The sequence below is a fragment of the Aphis gossypii genome, chromosome X, assembly GCF_020184175.1.
Source record: "Aphis gossypii isolate Hap1 chromosome X, ASM2018417v2, whole genome shotgun sequence".
Taxonomy (NCBI): domain Eukaryota; kingdom Metazoa; phylum Arthropoda; class Insecta; order Hemiptera; family Aphididae; genus Aphis; species Aphis gossypii.
In genome coordinates, this window is record NC_065533.1 from 38666464 (window position 1) to 38678416 (window position 11953).

At 27.2% G+C, this 11953-nt stretch overlaps 1 long non-coding RNA gene across 1 annotated transcript; it reads right to left on the reverse strand.

Annotated features, from left to right (window-relative positions):
- Positions 1–335: 335 nt before the first annotated feature.
- On the reverse strand, positions 336–5514 carry LOC126552167 (uncharacterized). Its single transcript, XR_007606005.1, has 3 exons — positions 5439–5514; positions 5160–5341; positions 336–806 (listed from the first exon to the last, which is right to left on the reverse strand). It is a non-coding gene; the product is annotated as an uncharacterized LOC126552167 (long non-coding RNA).
- Positions 5515–11953: the final 6439 nt, after the last annotated feature.

An 11953-nucleotide genomic window follows, 5' to 3' on the forward strand; every position in this document is an offset into this window, starting at 1 on the left:
TAACAAGTACAAATCATTGTCAAATGATAATTTCTACATAAATACATAATATATTTTTATGTTTTTTTATAAGTAATTATCTAGAAAAAAATAACGAACATCTATTATTTAAATACATAACATCTTAAATAATATAAGATTTAAATCCTTCCGTATAAAATTGTAACGAAGTAAAACTATCTACCAATATAGTATAATGAATTTACTATATTCTATAGTTTTTATAAACTAGCAAAGTCCTTTTGGTTAAGTAAGAATATATAATAAAAACGCATAACTTTATTTTAAAACAATTAAATATTTATTTACTAATTTTAAGTATAGAATTGGCTTTATGTTGTAACAGATTTGGTTGTAAAAATATATATGCATAAAACATTATAATATATTAAATGCAATGTGATAGATTATGAAGATATGAAGAAACATATATAATTCTCTACATTATAAATTCCTATGCTTAAAAAACATACATTATTATAAAATCAATATAGTTATCGTTTGGCTTAGCACCTAAAATATGAAATATGAGTTTAAAATTATATCATTCTACAAATATATTAACCATAAAATGCAATAAAAAACAAACTTAAAATAGTAAAAATATCTAAATAGGTTTAATCTTAATCTGATGAAGTTTTCATTGCCATGAACTGTCATCTAGCATGAAATTATAATTAGTTAACATGCCATTATGAAAGTACATTGACGACGAAAAACCACAAACTGCGGTCGCAATGATTAGATGCTCAATGTATGGTTGTAGGTATGTAATTTTTTTCATTATGACATCGATATGTAAGTTTCTGCAAAATGGATTTTCATATCAGAAAACTTATATGTTTTTGGTTGCAATTAATTAATAATAATCACAGTCATTATCTAGAGGAGTAAAAATATTTTTAATACCTATTATTATAACATTCAATAAATAATAAAATGGAAAATTGAAGCATCGATGATATTTTTATGACGTGCACTATAATAATTATCTTATAGTAAGTTATTATCAAAAAGTAACAAGATGAAATAACCGTGAAAATTAATTTACAATAAATCCCCGTTTTTCGTCAATTGTATGAATTTAGATGAAAAGATATATTTTGAATTTTATATTGTATACTTAATTATTACAATATGAAAAATTAAATTTAACTAAAACATTTTTATCTGTACTATGCTAAATTTGATCATACGGGGTTATTTTTATATCATAAACCAGTCAATAAGTATTAGAAGTTTTAAAATATTTTTTTTTTAAACTTTCTAGGTTTTACTGGTTTACACCGTGTTATAATTTTGATAGTTTTTACTGCCCCCCCCCCCCCATTATTAGATAAAACACTATCAACTTTTTATTTTCAAATAGCAATACTTACTTTCGATAATGAAAATCTATAAACGTATTAGAAAAAATAATTTTAACGTTTCACAATACTTACTTAATTTGAGTAGTTTGAGTAATGCGTTTGCGACTTATGAAGTTTAAATGTTCATTCAATTTGCCGGAACAGGACAATTTATTTAATTAATATTAAAAAAAATGTTTATTTTATTTATTTACTTTTATTTTTATTTATTTATCCCTATCCTAAAGTGCATAGAATAGAAATTATAGACTCAGTGTTCGGGGTAGGGTAGTGGTAGCTTAAAGAAGGTCCGATTAGTATGACAATTATACTTATTAGTTCTTATTGGTTATGATCGTAATGGATATCGTTAAATCGACATAAAATGTTGTTTTAACTTCTGGTTTTTAATTTTGGGTTTGATAAATTGTCCAGTAGTAGTAAATTGAGTGATTATTTAAATGTCAATAAGTCGCAAACGAATTACTCAAATTATGTACTGTAAACGTCAATATTATTTATTTTTTTAAATGTTTATAGATTTTCGTTATCGAAAATAGGTATTGCTATTTGAAAATCAAAAATTAATAGTGTTTTATTTAATAAGGGGACTGTTAAAATTTTTAAAATTTTAACAAAATGTAAAACAGTAAAACATAGAAAGTTTAAAAAAAATGTTATTTTAAAATTCCCAATTCTTTCCAAGATATTGACTGGTTCATGATAAAAAATAATCACTTTATATAGTTAGTTATGTAAAAACATTGTTTAAATCATAAAGATTTTTCTTTTTTCGTAGCATCTTTCACATTGTTTAAAGTAAGTAACAAAACTAATAAAATCCATTTAGGATGAAAAACAGTGATTTTTTCCGATCGAATAATCGGTTGTAAGTTGATAATAATTTATAATTGTATATAAATAATCTATTATAATTTAATATAATGATGAATAAATAAAATAATATTATACCTAGGAATAAGTAATGTAAGTATTTACTGAGCATATTAATAACTAATAATTAATATTTACAATAAATTGGATGAATTATATGCGATTTTCTCGCCAAGCAAGTCGTTGGTGTTTCAGTTTTAATTAATTACAAAAAACCACACGAATACCTTGGAGAATAAAACACATCTTTTGAACCTTATTATGTACTTAATAATAATATACAATTTGAACAATTCTAACAAAAACATATGTTCTATGCTAAATTGAGCCTTAACGTTAATTATGCCTAAAAGTTAATATAATTGGCTAGAGCTTTATTAGAATTTGATTAACATTTGAAGTAATCATCTAATAAAAACCATAAAAATCTATTCATAACAAAAATACTGCTCTTCGCCAATTGAATGCTCATGTAATATTATAATTATTGTATACTATTTTTTCACTGTGAATTGTTTATATTTATTGATAATTAGTTCAATAAATTAAAATATACAAGTGAAATATACGATTTTTTTTCGTAGTAATGAGTTATTTACTAAACCATTCGAAAACTCATATTTTCATGATACATTTTATGTTTATTAAACAATTAAAAGTTTAAATTTAAATCTAATTTAAATAAATAGAAATAATTGTATGCGATTTTTTCACCAATTAATACTATTGTTTTTAAATTGTAATAAAGTAACAAAAATCACTAGGATTAATGTGGTGAATAAAACACATGTTTTGAACCTTATTATGTACATATTTAATTACATAATATGAATATTTTTAACTTAAACATTTTATTAATATACCTACACTATGTTTAACTGAGACTTATAATAAGTTGTTAATGCATGGCCATTGGCCAGTCAATCATCATTGTATGTAATTATTTCATCAAATTTGTTTAGTTATATGAAATTTACTTCATAAAGAATGTCTGTTTTTGAAATAATTAATTAACAAAAATATCGTAAACTCGTAATTGAACAAATCACATTTCCATGAAATATTTTCTCTTTTAAACAAATGTTATTATACATTTAAACATTTTTATTATTATTATTTTTTTTAATATAGTATGTTAACAGTTAATAATTTAAATTTATAATAAATTGCTAAGTGATTTTTTTCATAGGGAAACTTATAGACTTATAAACTTATAAACTTTTTTTTATAAATCAAGTAACAAAAATATAGGTTCTTTTCTGAGTGCAAAATAACATTTTTTGAACCTTATATCTAGGAAAATATGATCTAACGAAAACATGTTTTATCTGAACTATGCTTAATTTAAAACAATGAAAATCCATTCACGACGAAAAACAGTTGTGTCCGTTCATGAACGCTTAGTGTTGTATGTAATATTTTAACCTTGAATTGTTAAACTAATCTATAATACTAATACATATTTACTTATTAACGAAAGACTACCTATATTGTAACCTATTAGGTACTGAACGTATCATATTTTTTTTTATCTATTTTAAACATTTTATAATTTAACATCGAATAATTTGCAACTATTATTCACAATATAACTTAAGCTTAATCGTAAACTTATATTTAATTTTTTATAAACAAATTTGACGAGTTCTGTGCAATTTTCTCGGTGATAAGCTCTGATACTTTTTAGTTGTAAATAAGTAACAAAAAGGATCAGAATTTACCTACAGAGGAAAATCGTATTTTTAGTTCCTTTTTATACAATTATAAGTTATAACACACAATACAAAAAATATAATCTTATGAAAACATTATTAATATAATGTACTATTCAGTATTCTATAGTTATTTAAATATTAAATTTGATAAAATCAGATAGAGTTTTCATCGTGAATAAATACCATATTATTTGAGTTTATAAGTTAATAAAAATATGAAAATTCATTCACGACAAATACCCTTTTGTCCACCAATTCATTTTATAATAATTATTGTGTATCATTTTTTGGTCATAAATTGTACAATTTATTAATAATAAATTTGAAGAATAATTTAAAAGATTTTTCTAAAACAGCAACGCATGTTTTGAAATATTAAATAAAAACTATAAAACACGTTCTTGGAAAAACTTCATAATTATAAAATTATAAAATTATTTTAAACGTAAATTTTAACAACAATAAACTTTTTAAGCATTTTATTAGTTATCCTAAAGGAGTTATTGTTGAGAAAAAAACAATTTTTTTTGCTGATTCAAAAATTAAATGGTCCAAAGATATTTGACATTTTCGCCGAATATTTATTGTTTTATTTCTTATTTTCTATAAATAATATAATTTTAAAAATATATTGGCTCTCTTTGAACCATTTATAGAAAATTTGATATTGGTGCTTTTTTAAGATTTATTTTTTCGTAATCAATAAGTTTTTGATCAAAACAATAATAGAATTGAACCATATTCATCTTTAGGATCGTTTGAAGTATTTTTAAAAACAAACGATATTGTATGACAGTGAGTACTGAGTAATAATTAGACGGTTTCTTCTCATACGCAGCATAACATAATATGAAATTAAAAATTCTATAGTGCCTGAACTTTTTATAACCAACTGAGTGTGGGATTCCAGCTAAAAAGTGACCTTTTCTCCGTTTTTCATAATTTGATTGAGTATTAGTAATCGAAAAAATAATATTATTAAAAAAAAAATAAATATAAATATCTATAATGCATACCCACTTATATCGTTTAAAATGTAAATTCGTCACAATTTAGTTTTCAATATTTTTCGATTTGAAGTGACATATTTATACATGCACTAAATACTAAATGTTTTATTAACTCTTCACTGAACACCGTTTTTCTTTTTAAAGTCGAGTTTAACGGATTACGAAACTTAATATTTTTGAAATCAATTTACCCAACACTGCAGCAACTACCCAAGTCTCTAGCACCGTATCGTCGGTCTGTACGGCAAATAGCACGTTTTTCAATCTCCAGTCACTGTGGCCTTCATCTGCTATGGTTGGTCGGGGCTGACAGTTTCTGTAATTTTCAGGATTTCATGAATCCCAATCCGGACGGCGATCGATCTCAATGACTCTGTCACAATAATAATGATAAAATACAATTAATCAATTTATCACTATGTTAAATTTTTAATCGCCACAAGCGAAAATAAAACATAATACATACGTACCCATTTTTTAATATTTCTGGCGCCGTCCGAACTATGGACGAGTAGGAAAGTATGAACGCGATCCCAAGTGTTCTAGTATACAGGCGGCATCGCGTCAGGTACAACCGTATTTATAATGCTCGTACCTCTCCCACCCGCTCTCTGTAAATCTATCTATTATCAGTTTTAGTCATTGGATAGGTCTCATACTCTCATCTATATAATATTATGAGCGTATTATATTATTATTATCTAAGTACTTGCCACAGCCACCAACGTCGCCGCCCGTACGGAGAATTTAAAAACCACGCATCTGTATTCAAATAAATTCAATAAAAATAATCGTTGTTACATAATATCATTATAATGATAATGCTGGAAACGCTTATTTTGTGTTGTAACACGTAGTTTGAACCTTTTGACCCTATATGTATATAGTAAATGCGATATCATTATAATCGAGTTGGAATAATCAATCAAAATAAAATAATTTCGAAAATAATTATAATGAACGGCCAAATTATACTGTCTGGATTGCGATAAGTGGCCGATTGTTGAAAATATAAAATGTAAATATAGTGTAATTAAGAATATGAAAATGTTCCACCGGAAGTTTTTCCTTTGTGTTGTTCCTTGAACTTTGTACCGTCTTCGAAATCAACTTAAAACAAATTTAATTATCTGTATTTTTTTAAAATAATGACCTGAGTGTCCTTTATAGGCCACTGTAAACGAATATCATAAAATACAGGTAATATTAATTTCAATATATTTAGTTTTTTATTTACAATGAAAAAAATATTTTTATTCCATTAATCATAAAATATATACCTAACTAATCATAAGATATCATTGAAAGCACCTTCTTATATTACAAACATCAGCCACTGGCCATTGTACAAGTATAAGAAATAAAACTTAGATAAATTCTATAATAAATGTAGACACGGTTAAAATTATTAAAATTGGTAAAAGTATTTGGAATATAGTTTTATTCAAAGTAATATATTCTGAATACTTTCCGTATTCAAAGATATAGGACGTAGGTCCATTGGACGTGTAGGATATATGCATATGTATAGCTGCACGCCCTAATTATCAAAAATAGACTGCTTTAAATTAGGTTTTAACTTTCAAAGGTCATCATTAAACTATTGGGTTATCAATCAGTCTTAAGCAATTTTATTAGTAGAATGAAAAATTTTTGAAACCAATGATGATCTTTATTGTAGTACAGCGTTTCCCAAAGTGGACAAATCGCCCCTTTGGGGACGATAGGGCTATCCAGGGGGCGATGAAAGTTACAAGCTTATTTAATTTTTTATTGCGTACTGATGTACTAATACTTTTTTTTGGTATGGGGATCTGTCATTTTTTTTTACAAGTGGGCGGTAAAGATAACAAGTTTGGGAATCACTACTTTAGTATAAAACACGTTTTAAGAATTGACGTGATAAAAATCATTATTAAAAGTAATAATTAATATTTCTAATGTGATGTAACCAAAATGTATTTTTTTATAATGCTAATGTAACTTAATGAATTATTGTCGATTATATATTATCTGTATTATATAATATAGAGCAATAAAAACAAGTTAAAAATTTTTTTATAATTATGAAATGTACAATTTTTGTAATTGAGGCTTTAACATTTAACATAAAATTCCTCTAAATAATTTATACTGAAACTAACAAATAATTTATACAAACATAATTTGTATTTTATAGATATTTTAATGCTTTGAGTTTATATTTGAACGAAATTACATATTTAAACTACGGATATTCATTATTTTTTTAAAGATAAAAATATTATTTACCTAAAGCTTTCACATATAATATTATACCTATTTTATACCTACAATTATTTTTTTTTTAAATACCTATAATGTTTTCGGGAATAATGATTTCAACCTACTGTATTATAATATATAGTAAAATAATTTTAATAGTAATATAAAAAAGACATAATAATATGAAATATAGGCTGATATAGACTGATAGACATCTCAGTTCAGAATCATTTTTGATATAAAATGATAAATCATTGAGTTCAAATTTAACACATCTATTAGGTATAATGACTCATTTGACAGTGTCAAATTGTCATGTAGTGTCAGCGGAGCGGTTACTCTCTTGCGGGGTCGGACATTTGCGGTCGGCTCCTTTTTCGTGTCGTTGGTAGTCAGTTTATTTATGTCTACCTGATAGATAAATGTTAAATTTAAGGTATATGTATAATATACTAAAATGATTCTATATACTATTATAGATACATAATATATTTAAACTTGCCTTTACATTTTTCCAGACTTAGGACTGGCAGTAAATTTTATTGGGGTGTTTAAAAGATTATTATTAATATTTTATTGTATTTTGGCTATGATGTTCAATCATTTTTTCAAATGTTTGTCCAATTCATACGCAGCTAATGTTTTTTAATTCTTGTATACTTGTATAAAAGTCTCTTTTCTCATTTTGCCTTCCATGTTTAAATAACTGCGTTCATATACATATAACAAATCAGACCGAAATTTAAAGTCTAATGTAAATTCAGAATTATTATGGATAGTATATTTGTAACCGTTGTGTACTGTTAAAGCATTGCCTTTAAGATATTCCATACCTATAGTAAATAATTTCTGTTTTATAGATTTTATTAGCCAGACCAATGTATTAAAATAAAGATTTCAAAAATAATAATTGATTGATCTTATCCGAAAACGGATCGTCACAATTTACAATTCTATAATGAAACTTCGTTTCCCATAATTTTTCTGCGTTGGGACTTGTTATTTTTGTATTAAGCAGCGTATTTATTTCACGTTTTATACCTAAAAGCTTGACAAGACTACGCATACTTAAAGTCATCATATTTTAATTCTGTAAAACGATTTAAGTTGATCAACCTTTTTTCTATGTTAATGTGGAAATCGATTTTTGATATTTGTTTAAAAATGTGTGAATGAATTACTTGTGATTTTTAATATTATATTATGCAATTGTTTAGCAGACTGTTGACCAAATACAGGTCATATGCGTATACTACTCGAATTACGACTTATTGACTCTTTGTTATTGTATTATTAGATATTTAGATAAATTTAATTGACTAAAAACGGTTTTGTAAATTGTAATAAATATCGCACCGTTGTACAATATGCGGGTAGTAGTGGTAGCGTGCTAGACACTCACAAAAATGTTCATTTACTACTCACACAACAGCGGTACGCGATATTAACTGTTAAACAAAATGCGTACCATTTAATCCTTAGAATCAGAGCACTTCCGACCCACTGCACAATATTATACATGTGTTTCAATTACTAATAAGAATTTCTAAAATAAAAATTCATAATACCGTATTAAACTGTTTTGAACGAACGTGAATACAGCAATGAAATTAACTAATAATAATTTGAAATTAATCTAAAGTACCCTTGATAAGTACCTATATTATTTATTTTTTGCTATCCCTTATCTCTAAGATACTAAAAAAATATCAACATTGCATTAATATACAATTACATACGTAATAACTAATATTAATATTTGCGGCTAAAAAATTTAAGTATTGCGAGTGTTATAAACAATTAGTACCTACCTATATTTATCTAACTTTTAAAAGACTTGTAGTTATATTTTTGTAGGACCACAAATATAACTAAATCTAAGAATTTCTTCGATTGCTGGAGGTTGTGAAGCAGGATCCTAGCTGAAAGAACGAGCGCCGCCGTCATTGTCGCCTTGTCGTAACTCGTAGTGTCGGCCGCCGCCATATTTCTCTTACTTAGATCGTGGCGGCCTCTGGCGCTGGGCCTGGGTTATATTTTTGTAGAACCGCAAATATAACTAAATCGAAGAGTTTCTTTAATTGCTGGAGGTTGTGTAGTAGGAGCCTAGACGAAAGAACGAGCGCCGCCGTCATTGTCGCCTTGTCGAGTTCTCCGGACCGCAACACTACTGTAATCAGGCGTATAGGCTCCTGTAGTCCTGTTATCATTTCGAGACAACTCTGACGTAGTATAAATCGCGGAAATTAATCACTTCGATTCCATTTAGACGTAGCAAAAAAAACATGCTGTTGCATACAAGTCCTATTGGCTATTTATCATATAATAATATTATGTAAATTAAGATAGTCATTTGTTTTATCTCTCCAACTCATAATATTATGCAACGTGGCAAATTTGCATTCAGTAAAATCAAATTTGTTTTATAAACTTTTTAATATTGGAGTGAATTTGGCCTGTTATTAAAATATCTTAGCTGATAAAATATGTGTTCTTACGTTGGTTTTTTTTACGATATTTAAACTCTTATGTTTCCCTTTATTGTTGAAATCATAGACAAAATACAATATAATATTAAGTCTATGATTGTGTAAGTTTAAGTAAGTTCATATTGAAACCAAGTGTGTTATACTGAAAAGCCGGTCGCGAAACGGTTTGGTGAACTCGGTTGTAGCGACATTAAGGAACGCGTAATAACGGTTATACCGCGTTCATGACGCGAAAGATCGGGATAAATGTAACAGGAATGTATGTGGTGAACGTGATGCTCATTGAACGAGCTACTGCTGCCGCTCGCAGACGTTTGCATCGACACCGCGCGCCGCCGATGTAAAAACTGCAGAACAAGTAGCGACTAGCTCATGCGATCCTGGTACCGCCGATTCCCGTTTCGTCTACGACGAGATATTGAGCACATTTTTCATTATACAGAGCCAGTATATGTAACGAAATCCTAACGAAATTAGAAGTGTGATCGTCGAGCACTTAGTGGCCGTTTTCGTGAACAAAAAGTGGCCGCTGGTGCGAACGCTCCCGGTGGTCGTTATCTGCAATGGCTTTTTATTTTTTTATACACATCTTTTTATTTTTATTTACAAATTTTGATCACGCGACCAACGCAAGTCCGTTTGTCGAAACGGGTGCCGGATCTGTTATTCAACCGAAGGTTACTAGCTAGATTTAGTTAGTTTTAAATCTACACCAAGTTAAGGTATTTACGTCATTGAGTATAATTAAAAAAGATGTTTTGGATTACAACTTAGAGAATGGTTTTGAAAAGAAAAAAAGATGTAGTTTAAATTCGGAGATTTTAAAACTAAGCACATAATTCATAAATTAAAATTAATCAATTCATAATTTTTGTTAAATAGAAAAATTCATTAATTTAACAACAACAATATAAATAAATTATAAAATATACTTGGTAAAATAGGCTATTCGATTATCTACGCTTGATTTATCATTAAATCCAAATTTAATACATACATTAAAATTTTCTATTTCTCATTGAAGAGATATAATCGACATTCGACACCCTCTTTTACTCATTACTTTTTCCATATAATGTTGAGTGTTGACATATTATAAATAGGTATATTATATTTTAACTCTTAAATAAACGCATATACAGGAAATTTCCATCAAATGTATACATTTGTATGACATAGTCTATTAATTAAATTAATACTTATACTATCATTTATCAAATATTAATAACACTATAATAGTATAATACTGTACAATTTAAATTTACCGCTCTTATTATATTTTAAAATGAAAACGGGATTGAATACAGCACCAGTAACCTAACTCACTTAACTTGGTATTCAAATTTTATTGTTAGTATGCATGCGGTACATGGTACACCCGTACCGTTCGATACCGTTTCCAACTATTTCCAATGCCCCATCAGGCTATGTGTTTATGGGTGTGCTTATTGTGCAACCGTAATATTATTATAGCGTCATTATAGCGTCTTCAAGTAACGGATGATCAGATATTTGTAAAACAAACGGAACGTCGCCGTGCTGTTCCCCATTTTTGTGTTTTTGATTCTTTGTCATCATCGTATTTCTACTTGCGTCTTCTGGTCGATGCGCTTCAAGTTTCTTTAGGCTATATCACCATCGATTGAATGTATTCAACTGAAGGTTTCTAGTTAGATTTAGTTAGTTTTAAATCTCCCCCAAGTTAAGGTATTTACGTCATTGAGTTTTTTTTATGATTCTTTAGGTAGGTCGTAGCCGCCCTTTAGTAATTTCCAAAATTTCGAAAGAGTCGTTCATTTTAGAAACACCATAATATACCGAACTCTACAAAGGTGTATACTATACTAAAGACTGAGTAGGTAAATGTTATCGGCTGATATCGATGCTGTCTAACTATATAATTATTGACATAATACAATTTTTCAACACTTTATCTATAATAAAAATTATAAACAGCCAAGTAGCAAAAAATCGGTATATCCATAATAATATACGCATTTAAACATATTTTTACTGTAAATATATTATACACTGTATAGAATCAATTTAATGTATAATTATTTAGTACATAATTTAATATTATATGTATACCTTAAATTTGATAATTACGTAGATAGAAATAATCCGACCACAAACAGCATGAAAAAGGTGCCGACCGCAAACGTCCTGACCGCAACGACGCCAACACCCTCTCTGCTTACCTTTTTTTTTTTTAATTTAATTTTTAATTTATAATTTAAAAAATTGTAAAT